This window comes from Polistes dominula, unplaced genomic scaffold (assembly GCF_049000335.1).
Source record: "Polistes dominula isolate Pdom_NZ unplaced genomic scaffold, Pdom_raw_medaka contig_73, whole genome shotgun sequence".
Classification (NCBI taxonomy): Eukaryota; Metazoa; Arthropoda; class Insecta; order Hymenoptera; family Vespidae; genus Polistes; species Polistes dominula.
In genome coordinates, this window is record NW_028300951.1 from 6,128,058 (window position 1) to 6,146,119 (window position 18,062).

The following is an 18,062-nucleotide window of genomic DNA, read 5'->3' on the forward strand; positions in this document are numbered from 1 at the left end:
ATTATTTTAAAACCGGCCGCGCACTATTCAAGGAAATTTCCTTCCGTTTGCGACTTTTTCGTCTCCCTTATGAGATCACCCACTTTTTCTAATATTCAAACTATCGTTATTTTTCCTTCAAACGATTACGAATGTTTAGTTGTCGTAGGACTAAGATTACAATACTTTATCTGTAGATAGATACATTTTGGGATGACGTTCATGACTGTTCATCTTTCTTCATTGGTGGTCCAGATTGGATTTATTCGATTTCACGATGATCGTTAAGAATCGATCGATGTTAACTTTAATAATCTTTCATTTGAATCATTATTATATCCCTCATTATTATAATGATCCCAAATAATTGTTCACGTAGGATCAGAGAGGGGTTAGGGGGTTTCAAGTAACAGAATCGATTCGAGTCTAATTTCTACACAGGTCCCGTATTACCGGTTTTTCAACATTCCACTCGTACCGATCCGCGTGTGCTGTTGTTGTCCTAGGACCAGAATCGGTTCTCTTTTTCTTTTTTATTTTTTTCTTTCTTCTTTTTCTTGGTATTTTGTTCTGTTTTTTTTTTTTATTTCTCTTCCTTCCAGGGTATTATTACGGTTTCAAGACTCCCGTTCTACCTTTTCTACCACCCATTACATTCGCTCGTTATCCCGTTTTACTCTTCTACTACTACGATTCTCTTCCTGCCTCTTAACGCGTGCCACCGGACACGAAACCACCGATGGTTGGTTTAGGTCAGTAGGCGTCCACTTTCATCCTGCTTTAGGGCACTTACTAGAGACCGTTAGGTTATTATATACTTCGTACTTATATATATAGAGAATATAAATGTGTATAGTATATAACCCTTTAGATAACCTGTTACTATTAATCTTAACCACACTTCATACATATCAAGGTTATCTTATGAATCTTAAATGAATGAAACGTTGAATTTAATTAATTAGGTTAGCTCGAAACTTAGATTAATATTTTTTATTCACAATAATATTATTTTCCAAATCGATATGAATTTTTTTCTTAGCAAATTATTTTTCCAAAATATTAAATAACAATTCAGAGAAAAATGTATGAAAATATTCATACAATTTCAATCTAATTTTACAAGTTTTTTAATGTTCAATCCATATGTTATATCACTTTAAAAATTATTTATTTTTACGTAGTATTGAGTTGATTCTTTGTTAAGTAAAATGAAAGAGTAAGATGTTAAGATCATTGGATCCTCGTGAATCTCCAGTTGGCTCCGCCTTCTTGCGCAACCTCGTTGATCTCGGACACAACGGCAGTCCTGACACAGTTACCTGGTCAGGGCGTTACGGTAGGATAGGAACAAGAAAAACAAGAACAAGAAGAAAAAAAATATACAAATTGAGAAACTTGAACTACTCCTCAAGAACGTTTTCCTTATTCCTGTATTTGTTATTTATCTAACATAAATTCGAACATGGTCATACATGAACGTTACGTTTAGATGAAACACGTTTAATCTAATTTAGTTAATTAAAAAAAATATTTTAAATAAAAATAAACAACTATGTATGTGTAACCCAATGTTAAGATAAATTCAACAAATTCTTTTAATATTTATAACTGGTAATTGAAAACACTAAACCTTAAAATAATTTGAAATGTGATAATGAAAAAACAAAAATAAATAATTTCATTGTATATGCTCTAATTTTTTCAATGAATAATTTAATCAAATTTGCCAAATAAATGACGGAGACCTAGATAATGAGGAATTTTATTCAATCCAAGAAGCGTAATAGTTACTCAACAGTTGAACGTTTTGAGTGAACCGGATGAAAGATAGACGATGTTGACGATGGATTGACTTCGTGTGTTGGGTGTCACTTCAGGGTCGTCGATCGTGATATTTGAGTGTTCACACATATAGGCGGTATCGGAATTCTTATGTTGTCGAGGACGATAGATTATCTTTCTCATTCTTTCATTCTTAATCTTTTTTCTTTCTTATGCATTCTATTCCGTACGATGACGTTTTTTTTATACAAAGTTCTTAGAGTACGTGAGTGTTACTTACATCAGTATGATTTCATACGTGTCTCTTTACTAAATTCATTTGTGAATATATGAATATGCGCATATTGTTGTAGTGTATGTCTATATGTATATGTGGTGTTATGTTATATATATATATGTAGGGATTTTAATTTTATTTAGGGTGAGAGGTGCGAGGTGAACATACACCCAGTTTAATCCTACTATAAGATTTATTTAAAACAGGTATTAGAAAAGGTACAATATTAATTTCACAAACTTACGGTTACAACTTAGATGAGCGACTGAATTCTTATGACTGTTACGACTGTTACAACTGATACGACTGCGACTGTTACAACTGATATCTAACTAAGGCTACGACTGCTACGGTGCTACTTCTACCACCGAGACTCTGCCTTCTTATTCCTTTCCATGTCTTTTATATCAGAAATCACCTACACCCCTTTTTGAGAGGGAAGAAGCTTACAAATCTAACTGACCAATAGCATAAGGATCCACCCCATAGTCCACCGACAGGTACAGCCTATGGTTTTCGGTAGTGGGAACTATGCATACAGAAACTTAATCTAGCACATCGGAATGTTACACCTTTTTATGGCATCGCATATCGGAAATTCTTCAAAGGGTCCCTACACTGCACACATGGTTTCTTATTACACCAATATCCTAATAACCCTCAAGGTTCGTTTATGGTTTTATGGCCCACCTAATCTTTTCTTTTAATCTGGATAGATTTCTCTTTTTCAAATAAAATGAGATCTACAGAAAGAACTGAATACTAGCTTTTGTCTACCTCTGCTACACTTAAAACTCTCCTACATTCGGCCATTCTGCGAATCTTCGGTCCCCGAAGATTGAGTTTCTTCTTCGTACTGTTTATCGCGTTCTTTTCTTTTTCTCAACAGGCCGTTTTCCAACGTGAAATCTTCATATGGTCGTGGTTCTGCAATCGTCCTAATCGCTCCTAATTTCTTTTCTTCGGATATCAACATTGTTTCGTCTTTTTCAATCTCTTCTTCTTTGATTTCTCCGGTGGGTTCCACTTTAACCGTTGCTTTTATTTTTTCTGGAATTACAACTGCATTTACTGTAGGCTTTTCAAGTTTACTTTTTACAACATCTATCCGTGGTATTCTTTCTTTGCTTTCTTCCACCGTGATCTTTATCAAATCTTCTACAATTTTTATTTCTGGTTTGATTTCTGCTTCCTCTTGTATTTTTTCAACATGTTCAGCTAATACTTCTTCTTTAATCTTCATTCTTTCCTGTACAACATCTTCTTTTAATTCCTCTTTGTCTACTGGTTCTGCGATCTCTTCTTTGGCTGGAGGCACGATTTCTACTTTTTCGTCAAACTCTTTAAATTTTTCAACTTCACTAGGTGAGACACTTTCGACACTTTCTTCCAAGTATTGCGTTATCTGTCCGTATAAAATTTCTTCATCACACGGAGCTAATCTACGCGATTTTAACACTACGGATTTATTATCATGCAACTTAATTCGTACTTCTATCGGAGTTTTTACCTTTTCTACGGGTTTATGATCTTTTATCAACTGATTTACTTCCTTCGCACACTGTGGTCTAATATCTAACTCACGCACCGTTATATTAAAAACACCTTTCGCTGTCTCTTCGTTCAACACTGTGTCGGCGTCTTCTTCGTCGACGGATCTTGCATAATCTTCTTGATCGGCGTGGTTCTTAATTTCTTCTTCTACATCTTCTCGTTCGGCGTGGTTCTGAACTTCTTCTCCTCCATCTTCTCGTTCGGCGTGGTTCTTGATTTCTTCCTCTACATCTTCTCGTTCAACGTGGTTCTTGATTTCTTCTTCTAAATCTTCTCGCTCAGCGTGGTTCTGGATTTTTCCTTCTCTTCGTTTTCTCGTATTGTACCCATTTTCACAACTTTATCCTGTATCGCCATCGACTTTGAATCTTCCGAAGCGGCGATAAGGTTGACACGCTTTTCACAAGTCTTTGAAATGTGTCCAAATTCGTTACAACGGAAACATTTTGGACCTTTCTCTACCATCGGACATTGTTTTATATTATGATCGAGTGAACCACACGAGAAACATCGTAATTTTGTCATCTTAACTTCCTCCGTTCTTCTTTCTCTTTTGACAACATTATCACCTCTGCTTGAACTCTTCGTAGCTCTTGACTTTCCTTTCATAATGTCGTAAATTTCCATATTTCTTTTCAACTCTTCTAAAGATCGTGATTGATACAGAATCCCTTTATTCATCTCATCGTCTACCACCCCGTTAATTACGTATTCTATCAACGCTCTTTCTTCTACTCTACCAAATGCTGCTATTCCCTTCATCACGTAGATATATTGACGACCTGTTTCGTCCGGCCGTCTCTTTCTTTCAACCAACTGAGCGTGAATCGTCGCGCTACTGACATTATCTTTAAACTCACCAGATAACTTCCTTTTTAAAACTGCCCACGAGATGATACCTTGCTCCGATTCTACAAATTGCTTAGCGGAACCTCGCAGCATCAGTTTTCCATAGATCAACTTTTGCAGATCGTTCCATTGGAGGATTTCTGCCATCTCTTCGAATTGGTTTATCCACCTTTTTACTGAGACTAAACCATCTCCATCAAATTTTGGAAGACTATCTTCCACATCTCGAATCGAAAAAGGCGACGGTGCACTTCTCTTCGTTTTTTCGTATTCATATTCCGATTCTGTGTCTTCGTCCATCTCTTCGTCTGTTTCTTCGTCTGTTTCTTCGTCTGTTTCTTCGTCTGTTTCTTCGTCTGTTTCTTCGTCTGCTTCTTTATTTATTTCTTCGATATGTGTGAGCAGTCTCTTTCTTAATACTTCCTTCGTGCCGCTTGTTGATAACTGCAGCTTCCTTGCTTCTGCTTTTAATTCAACTGATTTCATTTTCTTGATCATTTCTTTTGTCAACTGGGTCTTGTTATTTTTGCAACTTTTGCGGACAACCGTTCTGTCCAATTCTTTACCTGAGCCGCAGTCTACGGGTTCTACGTGTGCGTCGGTCATCTTACAGTGTTACTTCACAACTTCACAACTTCACAACTTCACAACTTCACAACTTTACGATTTCACAAATTGGCAAATTTGCAAATTGACAATTTGGCAACTTGACAACTTTACAACTTTACAACTTTACAACTTTACAACTTTACAACTTTACAACTTTACAACTTAACAAATTGACAACTATGCAATTTGACAACTTTGCAACTTAACAACTTTGCGACTAAACAACTTAACAACTTTCGTCATGTGAAACTAACAGTAACTTTTTCTTTTACCTTTTCAATCCCGGAGGGGCCCCCAAATGTAGGGATTTTAATTTTATTTAGGGTGAGAGGTGCGAGGTGAACATACACCCAGTTTAATCCTACTATAAGATTTATTTAAAACAGGTATTAGAAAAGGTACAATATTAATTTCACAAACTTACGGTTACAACTTAGATGAGCGACTGAATTCTTATGACTGTTACGACTGTTACAACTGATACGACTGCGACTGTTACAACTGATATCTAACTAAGGCTACGACTGCTACGGTGCTACTTCTACCACCGAGACTCTGCCTTCTTATTCCTTTCCATGTCTTTTATATCAGAAATCACCTACACCCCTTTTTGAGAGGGAAGAAGCTTACAAATCTAACTGACCAATAGCATAAGGATCCACCCCATAGTCCACCGACAGGTACAGCCTATGGTTTTCGGTAGTGGGAACTATGCATACAGAAACTTAATCTAGCACATCGGAATGTTACACCTTTTTATGGCATCGCATATCGGAAATTCTTCAAAGGGTCCCTACACTGCACACATGGTTTCTTATTACACCAATATCCTAATAACCCTCAAGGTTCGTTTATGGTTTTATGGCCCACCTAATCTTTTCTTTTAATCTGGATAGATTTCTCTTTTTCAAATAAAATGAGATCTACAGAAAGAACTGAATACTAGCTTTTGTCTACCTCTGCTACACTTAAAACTCTCCTACATATATATATATATATATATATATATATATATATATATATATATATATATATATTGTGTGTGTGTGTGTGTGTGTGTGTGTGTGTGTGTGTGTAATACACTACGTGCCATCATCTCGAGAACCCCATCATTAGACGCCTACGCGAATGGAAGAATGAACGAAGTACAGGAGACGATGAGATGTCCTCGTAGTCGCGACAAAAGGTTCACCACGCCAACAACAGTGCTGATACCGCATCGGCAATCGAGTGACAGTGGGAACGAGCTCGACAATGGGGAACACCGGAAGTCTATTTTGCGGCCATGGTGTTAACGCAACCTCTACTATTATATATTCTTTAAGTATATACAAGTTATTATGTATATTTGCATTTTCTATTCTTCTTATAGATTGTTCATTTATTTTTCATTCGTTTATTTTATTTTTAATTATTATATAAATTAAAAATTGGTTTAATTATATAAATGAAACGGTGATGATATTTCTTTTTTTCTTTGAGTTAACTTTTCAAATTTCACGTTAATGGACAACTTTTTATCGGGATTATTAAATAAATTCATCTACTTATCCCATTAGAATATTTCTTAACTAACATAAATTGTTAGTTATGATGACATCTGTCAAATGAGGCGCACCTTTTTAATCGAGAATCTTAGTGAATTGAATTAGAATTTAATAAATACTTACGAGAGATCTTTCGCGATGTTTCATATTTGTTTATTTATATATAATTTCCTTTTTTTATTTTAATATTTTATAAAAAAATAATATTTAATGTATTTCTAATTAATTAAATCATTTTGTTGAATTCAACAAATAAATTTGAAATCGTCTACGTTAAGAATTAACATTAATTACTAAGTCAATGTTAGAATTCGATGATGAAGAGGATTAGAGGATTGAAAAAACTGGTAGAAAGAGGAAAAGGAGGAAGGGGGAGGGTGGAGAGGGAATGAAAGAGTTTCGAGGAATAAATCAGCATAACTTTAACAGTCGACGGTAAATAACGTGCGTTTCGTTCTCCGATATGGGATCGTGAATTCAAACGGCTTGACTCGATTCTAACGGATGAATCAACTAGGAATGTTGAACGTTGTTTCAAAGATCGAGGATCACCAGGTGAACACCTGGATCATTCTTTGGTGATCTTTTTTTTCTTTTCTTTTTATTTTGCCAGTTCTGGGATGATGATGATGATGATGATGATGATGATGATGATGATGATGATGATGATGATGATAATGATAGTGAACTCTTCGACTTTGAACCTTGCTTTTATTTCAAACACGTTGATTGTAAATTGGTTTCTTTTATTTTTTTTTTATATCAATGGTTTGAACAAAGCAAAATGAGATATTCGATACTATTTTAATTATTTCCAATTATTCGAAATAAAATATATAAATAATAATTTTATATTTTAAAATTCTTATAAATTTTTTATTAAATTATTTTTAAACATATTAAAACTTCTATCAATTCGAAAAAAAAAAACAACTAGTATCAATTCATATTAGGCATTTTATTTTCCACGTTTTTAGATGTAGAAATGTTACAAAAAATAAAAAAATTAATACCAACACCCATACACGCGTAAAAATGATCTCGACGAAAATGCAATTGGTATCATTTTATTTTTATTTTATAGATTTTATTTTTTTTTCTTTTTTTTTCTTTTCTTTTTCTCCTGCCCAAGGACTACAAACCGAAATTCTTTATTGCTCCAAAAAAAGAACGAGAACAAATCTATCATTTCGTTTTATTTTATTCTACGCGCACGAGTATATACATATATCTTTAATTCTATCTCACAAACGAGAAAAAGAAAAAAGTAGAAGAAGAAGAGAAAAATAAAAAGAAACTTTAATAACAAAAATGTGACTTGCTACTTGCTCGATTCGATCTACCGGTTGCCTTTGCTAATTTCATATGACTCATTTGTTACAGGTATTAGTCCTTGAGAAAAAGATAGAAAGAAATAAAAAGAAAAAAACAACAACATTTCCAAAATGAATGCAAGTGTATGAAAAAAAAAATGAGAACACTGGTAACGACGGGTGTTACCAACAATTTTCGACACCTACATTTGTTAATTATCATTTCTATCTTTATTTATCCATAATGATCTGTTTTATCTCTCTTTATCTATCTATCTTTGTTTTTTTTCCGTTTTATGTTTTCATCTTTTCGATTCTCCCGACGATTACGTTGTTGCCGACCTACCGACCACGGAGCAATTATTGCGAGATATCGGTGGCGGTTTTCTCTTGTAGTCGATTCGGTATTTAGGATGACGTCACATCTCCCCTTCTCGATCACGGCGATGTCGATCTCTCGTTTCAACGATCGAACCTAATTCGTACCATGTAAAACGAACTGGGTCCCGCCCGAACTGCAGCAGCAAACGTTTTACCTTACACAAATGCTATCTAAACGTGATCGTAATTATTCTACCAACTACGTTTATGAACAACGTTCATTCCATTCGAAATACGAATCTACGTAAATTCGTTAGAATTAACCCTTTTTGCACTAGAAAGATTATTATTGGTTATCATTCCTTTTAATACGATAATTCGAACGATTATGATGTTTTTATTTAGGTTTTATTTAAATATTATCATTTCATAAATAACTTCAAAAATATATGTCAGCAAAGCAATTGTCAATTTTTAATGTTTTAATACATAATTTATATGAATTGTTATAAATGTGTTTTTGACGTTTGTTTTAATGTGATAGTTGTGGTAATAGAAATATCATTTTTAATGTTACGAAACAAAATAAGTATGAACTACTATAAAAGAATCGTTTCAAGTGAAGATGAATTTGATTTTTCGTCAATGAATTGGCCGAAATAACAGGTCATTCTATTTTCGATTGAATGAGAAGCTACATGTCATGTTAACAGGAGTTAAAAAGGATTGCAAGGTTTATTCTGAACGAATAAAGCTTGGTGAAAGACACCAAACATAATATTATTGTGATACTTGGCCCAGATAAGCCGAGCATTGTACGAAATTTATAAGATACTATACAAAATAATAATATAGAGAGCTTAACGATTAATAAATTTCTTTCTTTAAATTATAAAGATATATAAAATGTTTAAAAATATAAAAGTGTTAAAGGTTAAATTGTATGTTAAATTATTTCAAGATAGTTGTAAGAAATTCATCTAATATAAAGAAAATCGAATGCCAAAAAGGACTCGAGTGGAATAAGTTAAAAGAAACAAAAAAGAACAAATAAAAAAAAGGGATAAGAGAAAATATTAATAATTATTAACGATCCGAAAAATTTACTTCATTTTTTGTTTATGAAAAACGATCACTCGAATCTACGTATTCGTTTGAAGAAAAAAAGGAAGAAGAATTATAATATCTTGCAACGATGACGAACAAAACAAGAAGCAATAAATATTAATAATTATTCATTAATAATTATTAATTTCATGAAATGAAAAAATTCGAGGAAAAAACGTAAGCTGTTCAAATAATCCATTAAGTTCGATAATTATATAATTATGTACTATTTCTTTTTTTCTAGTTATTTTTTTTGTTTACTTAAGTGTTAGGTTTAAAACGTTGTTTATGGAAATGAATGTGTGAGTGAATTAATTAATTGAAAAAAGAGAGAAAAAAATAGACCAATAATCTATTAAATTTAATCGTGTGGTAATATATAAACGCGCGTATTTTCTTTCTTCTTTTTTCTATCTAGATTATTATACACTGTTTAGATGTAAATTACGAAACAAATATTATAGATAATTATATTAAAATATGATTAACATATTATTTATTATTATCTTAGGTTATTAATAAGATCATCTCAATAATTAAACAAAAATTTCCTATAATTATAAATATACAAAGAAAATAAAATATGTTTACATAATCAACTTCTAATTATGTTAATATACTTACAAACACATATTTTCTATCTTAGTTTACTCTTTAAACTATCCCAAGGTTTATGTAATAAATTAGAAAAAAATAAAAATATATATATTATTGAAATAAAAGATTAAATATTAAATAATTATTACATCTTAATATATACACAACATATTTTATATCTTTTTCTTCACTCCAGATCATACCCACAGTTTATTTAATAATTAAGAAAAAAAGGAAATTAATTAGACAAAAAATATTCCTGTAACAATAAACGAATACGAAAACAAAAAGGAAGAAAAATATTGAAATAATCGATTAACCTCCGACAATTACGTTATTTTCTTCATTCTAGATCATCTTACCTGTTCAGTAATTCACGGTGTTTAGTTTCCCGCTTATTACACACACTTACATGCTTCTCCAAGCACAACCAATCCTCTCTTCTCTTCCTTTTCTTTTTCTTCTTTCTTCTTCTTCTTCATCCTGTCTCTTCGTTCAAGAGATCGCACAGCAAGGAAAGCAAAGGAAAGCAAAGCAAAAGCAAAGGAAACATTGTTGGGCGAAGCGCGCATTACACGCGGCGTGTCCCAGGTTGCTTCATTCCATTCGCGATATTCCACATTCTTCCCACACGTGTAAGAACACATCGGTAGGTACACCAGTGCTTCAGATGCCTGCCGCTGATACCCAACTCTCGGCTTGCCGCCACTACTATGCCAAGCCATTTATGGGGCAAGAGAACATCCGAACCGTTTACGGGGCCAACGTCTCTCGTTCGTCTTTTTCATGAGAAAGAAACGAGAGTTTAAGAAATCTTCGATATATATTTTCCTATTTTCTTTACAACTTCTTCTTATTATTATTCTTTTTTTTTATCTGCAATTAAAACAACTCAGTTCTATTAATTTTATTGGAATTATTTATCATTTTAGATTACGATAATTGTATAATATATGATTTTTAAATGATGATAATTTTATATAATGGTAATCTATTATTTTATTTATTTATTAACAATAATTTTGTCTAATTGTATTTGCATTTACAAATTCAATTACATGAATATTCATTGATATGATTCGTTGTAATAATTTTGATTTTGATTGTATTTTGAGAAAATACAGTTCTATCTAAAATAATAATTCTGTATATATGTGTAGGTTTTTATGTTGTTGTTGTTCTTTTTAATAATATAATTTTTAACTTTTTAAGAAATCGACTTCTAATCGCAGAGCAGTTAGTTTTCACGAAAAGATAGATAAGTTTACGTAAGGTAAGTTGGAGTATGTTGTCCAATGAGAAGACAAAGTCTTAGGAGTCTGCAATATAGAATTTAACTGCCGACTGTAGAGGATTTTATCTCTTTAACATTGTATTGTTCCTTAGGGAAGGAAGTATATAGAAGGAGTTAACGTATATCGGAAAGGTTCGTGTGTCTCTCGAGGCATGGATTCTGGGATAAGATTCTCGGAAGGATAAGTATCGAACCCTATCAAATTTCTTTTCTTTGTTTCTATATCTTTTCTTTTCTTTACTTTTTTTTTTTGTTTCTATACACGAACAACGAAATTATTGCTAATCCTATTTAAAATGTCATAAAATATTTCGTTAATTAAAAATAAATAATTGAATTCATTTGGACTCAAATCTGAATCATCGAATTTTTTAAAGTTAATAATTATTATTAAAATTCGTTAGAAATAATTAGAGAAGGTAAAAGGTTATTTAAATTATCTGATAAAGGAACAAATTGTTGATTCAAAAGTTGTATGATAATTTAAATGAATAAAAAGAAATTGTTATAATGGTCATTATGCAATTTACGTTTGTAATTATTTTTATATTATTTCAATTATTTATATTTCTAATAACGTATATCAATTAAGTAGAATAGAATTATTAAAATTATTTTTAACCAATAAAATTATAAAATATTAAAATTCGTTTTATTTAAAATAAAACAATTCTCTCTCACACACATCAACGATATGTATGTTGACAAAATTAAATTTGATCAATGTATATCTAATAATTTATTATTAAAAATAAATGAATGAAATAATTATGATCAAATAATAAAAAAAAAGTTTTGGTTAATCGGTATTGTAAAATTAACAAAATTCTATTTCATTTAAATCAGTTATGTTTCTCAATGGGTGTTAAATCTCTGATGAGAAGAAGAGGGGTCGCCATGGATATTCTTGGGATCACTCGAGACGATTGTGGGAGGATACCATCGTCGAGACACGCGAGAGACACGCGATTTTAACGTTCTCATACTTCCCCCCACCTAATTCATTTCTAATCCCACTACAAACTCCTTCTCTTTCTAATCTTCTTCTGTTCTGTGCCACTCATCTTTCCACCGAGCTAGAAAAGAATAATAGCCTTGTGTGTTATGGAAAAGCATGGAAAAAAAGGTTTGTTTTTTTTAACGTCGTCCATTTAATTATGCCTTAAAACGTCGCGGAAAGAGACGTTTGGGAATCAAATCGTGTCAATTCTTTCGCAAAATCTCTCTAACACATTGTTACGGATCAATTAGAATGAAGTTAGATAGATGCTCGGAGATACGATTGCTAAATACTTCGTGAATAAATGAAGATACGTTTTAAAGTAAATTAAACACACACCTTTGCATTAAATACACCCATGTATGTGTATGTGTCTGTGTATGCGTTCTATATTTAAATGAACAATTTATACAAAATCACAGTAAAATTCATGATTTCGCATTGATGTATAAAAGAAAATAAATTTTCAAGAAAAAAAACCATAAACACACATACGCTCACACATATACAAACAAACGTGTACCCTTAAATGTACGAGTAGACAAGCAACTTATGTAAAATCATGGCAAAGTCATTGAGTGAATCATCGCAAGTGGAAAGACAAAGAGAGTAGAATATGTTAGTTATTTCGAGAGTACAAAATCTCAGAAGAGGAAGAAGAAGAAGAAAAAGAAGAAGAAAGAAGAAAGAGAATAAAGAGGAAGAGAAGGGGGAGGGGGAGGAAGAGTGGTGCCATGGTATACATGCATAAGCTCGGAGGAACGCAGGTGTGCCAGTGCGAAAGCGGTGACCCATTATCGCACACAGCTGCGGGGGGGTAGGAATCATTCTCCCGGTTAGCGAAGGAGGAGAAGGGGGAGGAGGAGGAGGAGGAGGAAGGGGGCAATCGTCCCAGTCGCAAGGCACGAACGTTTCGAAATGCCTTAACAGGATAAACAGATGTACCCATAAATAAGTTTTCTGCGTGTTGTTTGCTCTTTCGCCGGATACGTCGTCGCTACATTTCCACGGTAATTTCTACGTAATCTTTTAAGCCCAAGGAAGGAACAAATGAAAGAAAAGATGAAGTAGAAGAAGAAGGAGAAGGAAGAGGAGGAAACAGAGGGAGGAGGGAAAACTATTAAGACCATTAAGGAAATCCTTTGTAAATCCTAAGATGAAAGAAAGATTAAATAATGTATTTCCTAGGATAACGATCTAACCGTCTAATGATCTCTTTATACATTATTGTTAATATTATTATTATTATTAGTATTAGTATTATTATTATTATTATTATTATTATTATTATTATTATTATTATTATTATCATTATCATCGAGATTATTTTAATAAGAAGGTAGAAGAAATTTAATGTATATATTTAATTGTGAACTATCTTGTCTGAGACGTTTGAATTTTCACGCTAGTAGAAGGTGAAAGCATATCATGGAACAATTTTTTGCCTATCACCTTTAACAACTTCTCTCTTTTCTTAAACCATCTTCTAATCTAGCATTGAATTCTCAAGAAGTGAATCCTTTCCCGTTAGGGAACGGCACTAGTTTTGCTTTCTTCTATAACCGACACACCGATCCCGTTTTAGAAAAGAACTCGTCGAATAAAACCTTAGGTAGAGACGGACAGAGACGGTTGAAGTGGATGAAACAGAAAAGATAAAATAATAAAAATAAAAAATAGAGAAAAAACGATAAGATTAGAAAGAATAAGAATAAGAATAAGAATAAGAAGAAGAAGAAGAAGAAGAAGAAGTTAAGTATCCAAAGAAAAAAAGGAGGATCGAGAAAAGCCTTTGAGACGGTTTCGAGTCGTTCCACTTTTACTTTGCTCTTGAGAATCTCATCTCTTGAGTCTTTTAAGTCTAACAACACAACAACCTGCACCACATTTCCACGGATTTGCCTTACAGCGATTCTCTCGCTAATCACGCGTGAATACATATACACATAAACATACACACGTAAACACACACGCATACAGAGAAAAGAAGATACACCAATCATTTATTACACACATAACTACAGTTGTACAGTGTTGTCCAGTAAAAGAAACCAAGTGCCGCTCATCAGGGTGGGGTTTACAAGTACACACATAAAACACACACACACACATATATATATATATATATATATATATATATACATATATATATATATATACACACCATAATAAGTTTAACTCTTCGGTTTTACTTTCTAAGATCCCCCCTTTAAAACACTCCTCCTTCTTCTCCTCCTCTTCCTTCTTCTCCCCGTTTGGATATTCTCGAGATAGTTGCGCTCGTGCACACACGAGACGTGTCCTGCTCGGTATACACCTACTCGTCCAGAAGAAGATAGAAAAATGACATCCTTCTTTAGAATAAAAAAAAATTACCCCCGTCCAACTGGTTTTCCTTTACACATTTTTTTTCTCATATTCAATCTAGTGCAAATACTGTTTCTAACTCTATCTATTATTTTGATTTTTCTAATATACTGATAATAGTAAACGGTAATAGTAAGTTAAATTATTTTGTTCAATATATATCGATGAATATTTTTATTACAAAAAATTAATATAAATATTCAAATAAAAAGATGAGAAATTATTTTTTTTCAAATAAACACGATTAACGATGACAATGATTTACATTAAAAGTACAAAATATTGTTCATATGATATACTTTACTCTTCCTATTTCAATCGCTTTCCTTCTCTCTTTTTCTTGATCTTTTTATTTCTATCTTGTTCTATTTGTCCGTAGTATTTCTTCAGAAATCTATATCGAGTAGGCTAACTAACGTGTGTCAGCAGTGAACCGAGACGAGTGAGAGAAGTTAAACGTGTGTGTATATGTATGCGAGTAGACCACGCCAGGGTGGGGTCTCTTCTCGCATCCGAGTTGGCGCTTTCAGTTTCACTTTCTAAGTCGTCGTCGTTCTCTTCCCTCTCCTCACCTCTTCTTCCTCCTGGGTTTCCCCCTTCGTCTGCCTGAGGCCACCTTGCTGGATCGATCTAGGCCCTGTTGCTGTTGCTTTTGCTGTTGTTGCTGTTACTGTCGCTGTTGTTGTTGCTATTGAGAGTAGTTAGCTACCCCACGCCCTATACTATTCGCTGTTCTCTGTACTAATACTAATACTATTCCCTGTTGATTCTAACCAAAGCCAGCCAACAAACAGCAGCAACCTAAACTGCATACTTTTAGATCCCATACAAACTAGGATCCATAGATGATTGTGAGAGAAGTGATACGCTTTGCGGTAAAGAACGAGTTACCTTTAGTGTCTCATTTAACCAAACTTTGATCTTTATCGTTAGATTTGTTCAATCGAAAATTTTTATTTTGTTAGGATGTTTCGACTATTTTTGAGAAGAATTTCATTTTAAATGGAACGATCATTTTTTCACGAAGAGTTAAACTAATTTACTGATTTTTCTTATTTTAATTAGTTCAATTTTGTTTGATATTTTCAATTGTTATTTTATATGTTAAGACACTGTTAGAATTCAAATTTATTTTAAATAATTTAATTACTTTCTTTTCAAACCTATCCCCCCCCAATTGCAAGAATATATTTAAACTGTTAAATTGATTTAAATTAATTTACATTACAAAAAAAAGAAAAACAATTACTCAAGAATGTTATTTATATTTTTGTATTAAAATTTATTCCTAAGTCAATAAAATTTGTGTTTCTTTTAACGAAACGTGTGATTATATATTTTTTTTTGTCGTAAGAAAAACTTATATTCAATTGTAAGACAAATTTAAAACGTATCCAAACATACGTAAAGAAATATATAGAATAATTTGGTGAATAAAAACGTGAATATTCAGAAGTTATCTCTCTTCTCGACCAGCTTTCGTATTTCATGGATAAAATTTAGTGAAAGAAAGGCGTAGGTGGGCGCGAAAATGTGAAATCGTTGAACAGCAGAAGAAGCTCTCTCGAGTATAATATAACGAGGTTTAAACCCTCCTCAGGAGGTCCGAATTATTCTTAACTCCTTTGACTTTGCTTTTTTTGCGAATTTGTATTGAGAATGTGAAAAAGACAAAAAAAAAGAGAGAGAGAGAAAGAAAAAGAGATTTATTCCGGAATTCTTCGGCGAATTTAATTGGATCGGGTTTGCCCGTGTTTGTTCTCTCGTCTCTTTAAAGACACTTCTCTACTTTCTTCTTATTTTACCTTCTACTTATTTTAATCCCCCCCCCGTAACTCCTACCACCATCTCCACCTCTCCCTACTTATCATTTACTTCTTCTTCTTCTTCTTCTTCTTTAAGAGTGGCGACAATTGAAACTGGATTCTGCCTACACGATCGTACGATTTATTTGCCACGATCTTATGTACGTATATGTATTTTGCATGTATATATATATATATTACGTAGCAACTTTCGGCATGGGATTAAAAGCGACATGAGAAAGTCCTCCTCTCATCCTCGATTCTACTTGTCCACTTAAACGAGATCGATAAATTAAAGTTTGATGAAGAACGAGATTATTTTTTTTTTAAACGATTCCCATGAAAATTTATTCGCCGTTTTGCACATTTTCTAAGTATTATCTTTTTTGGACCAATTTTTGTATGCAAAGACTTAATAACAATTTATTAGCTAAATAATAATATTATGGTTATACAATTATTATTAAAAATATATTTAACAAACTTGTTCTTAACTATTATTATATAACTGATATATTAAAATTCTATTATAGTTTTTAAAAATACGTTTTTTAATATTTATAATTATTATTAAATTATTCACTATTATAACTATAACAGTAGAAAATTGTATTTTATGTCAGAATAATTTAGAATTTAAAAAAAAAAGAAACAGAAATCAAAATCAAAATTGTTTCATATAATTTACTCTCTCATAATTACCAATATTAATAAAATAAATGAAAATAAAATCAAACATACCTTTGATTGAACAAAAACTAGAAAACATTTAAATCAAATTAAAATTCAAATTACAATCATAGACATTTCATTTTCGCCACATACTTACAAATTATTTACATTATATTCTTAACAGTTAACGAATATATATGTAAATTATTTATTTTAATAACAAACGAACTCATAGAAAATTTCTTTCTTAAAATCATTCATAAAATCTGTTCTTAAGAAAATTATATACACTAACAGAACAACGATTATAAAATATATTAACCATACAAGGCCACCACCATTACCACCATCATTGGCTATGTAAGAGAGTAAAGGATTTTTTGATACATAAACGCGAACAAGCTATCTCGTTTGTGATAGTTGATCTCGCGGTGAGTTCGACCTTGAAGCTAACGGCTTGTCACATCTGGACAGGCTGAAGATACGGAAGCAGCCGAGACAAGAAAGAGAACCCGTTAAGGTTCTTTAGGGCGTATAAGGTTGGACGACCTTACAAGATATCTCTTTCTTTCTCTCTCCTTCCATCTCTTTCATTCGTGACAAACAATGTTGAACAGGAATCCGTGCGCTATGTTCGCCTTCTTTCATGACACCTGCCTACGAATGATGCATGCACAACCGTAATCGGTATTTCCTGCAATTCTATGTCATTTACATCCTCCCATACGGATGTATATCTAACTAGTGTAATCAACGTTAGAATTAACTATGCTTATTGCCCACCTGTTGTTGCTCGATTGATTTGACGTTTAAGAAGAAGAGAAAAGCATGAGAGGAAAGAGAAAGAAACAGTTTGGAGGGCGGAGAGATTAAACAGAAAAAATATATATTTTTTTAACCATCCATCAAATGATTAACAAGTTTTGATTCTGATAACTTCTTTTGTATACATCAAAAAAATATTGTCAAGGAGATTGTTGAAAGTT